Source organism: Carlito syrichta, unplaced genomic scaffold, assembly GCF_000164805.1.
Source record: "Carlito syrichta isolate Samal-C Ts95f unplaced genomic scaffold, Tarsius_syrichta-2.0.1 Scaffold170021, whole genome shotgun sequence".
Classification (NCBI taxonomy): Eukaryota; Metazoa; Chordata; class Mammalia; order Primates; family Tarsiidae; genus Carlito; species Carlito syrichta.
Window position 1 is genome coordinate 118998 of NW_007114117.1, and position 1342 is coordinate 120339.

General features: G+C 47.7%; 1 protein-coding gene across 1 annotated transcript in view; it reads left to right on the forward strand.

Annotated features, from left to right (window-relative positions):
• ITGB4 (integrin subunit beta 4) overlaps positions 1-1342 on the forward strand; it is a 31519-nt gene that overhangs the window by 4747 nt on the left and 25430 nt on the right. The window lies entirely within an intron of this gene.

The following is a 1342-nucleotide window of genomic DNA, read 5'->3' on the forward strand; positions in this document are numbered from 1 at the left end:
AGCCCACCGGCCTGCCCTGGCCCCAGGCTCGCAGGCCCATGAAGGGATGCCCGGGACCCTGTGGCCGCCTTGCCCCAAGACAAACACAGACCCTCCAAGTAGTTCTTAAGTTACAATCTGGGTGTAAATGGGCCGGGAGCCAGGGTCCCTGGCCTGGTCTTGTATTGGCCAATGAGGTGACATGGGCCTTGGGGTTCTGATATCTTCACTGCCCTGAAGCCAACATCCCAAGACTCACAGGCTGCCCAGTCTCTAACTGTGCTGGACAGCCAAAGAAGCTACTTTTTATATGTATGTCCATTTTTTTTCATTTTTGAAAATAACATCCATATTATCGACAAGTTAGAAAACAAAGAACAGAAATTGCTTTCAATTTCACCACCATCAAACATCTTATTACTTTTTTCTTATTTTATATGGTTTAAATCAGTGTATTTATAATCTTGAAGTTCGCTTTTTTTCGACTTATCATGATCATAAGCATTTTTCTCTTCTAATACTTAGTTTCAAAAAATACAGATTTCTTTTAACAAATTGCCCTACACTGCTATACCTATTTTAACCACACTTTTTCTTTTCTTTTTTTTGAGTTGAAGTCTCACTCTGTCACCCAGGGTGGAATGCAGTGGCACACTTACAGCCACTGCAGCCTCAATCTGCTAGGCTCAGGTGATCCTCCTGCCCCAGTCTTCCTAGTAGCTGGAACTACGGGCACACGCCACCATACTCCACTAATTTTGGGATTTCCTGTACAGATGAGGTCTTGCCAAGTTGCCCAGGCTGGTCTCAAACCTCTGAACTCAGACAATCCTCTCACCTCAGCCTCCCAAAGTGCTGGGATTACAGGTGTGAGCCACTGTGCCCGCCTCTTCTTTTCTTTTTTATTTTATTTTAGTTTTTTTGAACCAGAATCTCACTCTGTCGCCCAGGCTGGAGGGCAGAGGCATGATCATGGCTCACCCACTGCAGCCGTGACCTCCTGGGCTCAGGAGATCCTCCCACCTCAGCCTCCCTGGTAGCTGAGACTACAGGTATGCACTAACACACAGGGCGAATTTTTTTATTTTTTGTAGAGGCGAGGTCTCGCTATATTGCCCAGGCTGGTCTCAAACTCCCAGGTTCAAGCCATCCTCCCATCTCAGCCTCCCAAAGTGCTGGGATTACAGGCATGAGCCACTGCACCCTGCCAACCATGTTTTTTCAGTTCACATTATATTGGGTACATTTTCCTGTGCAGTTAAAATATTCTTGCAGAGCCGGGCTCGGTAGCTCAGCCTGTAATCCCGCGCCTTGGGAGGCTGAGGTGAGTGGTTTGCCTGAGCCCGCGGGTTCGAGACCCGCC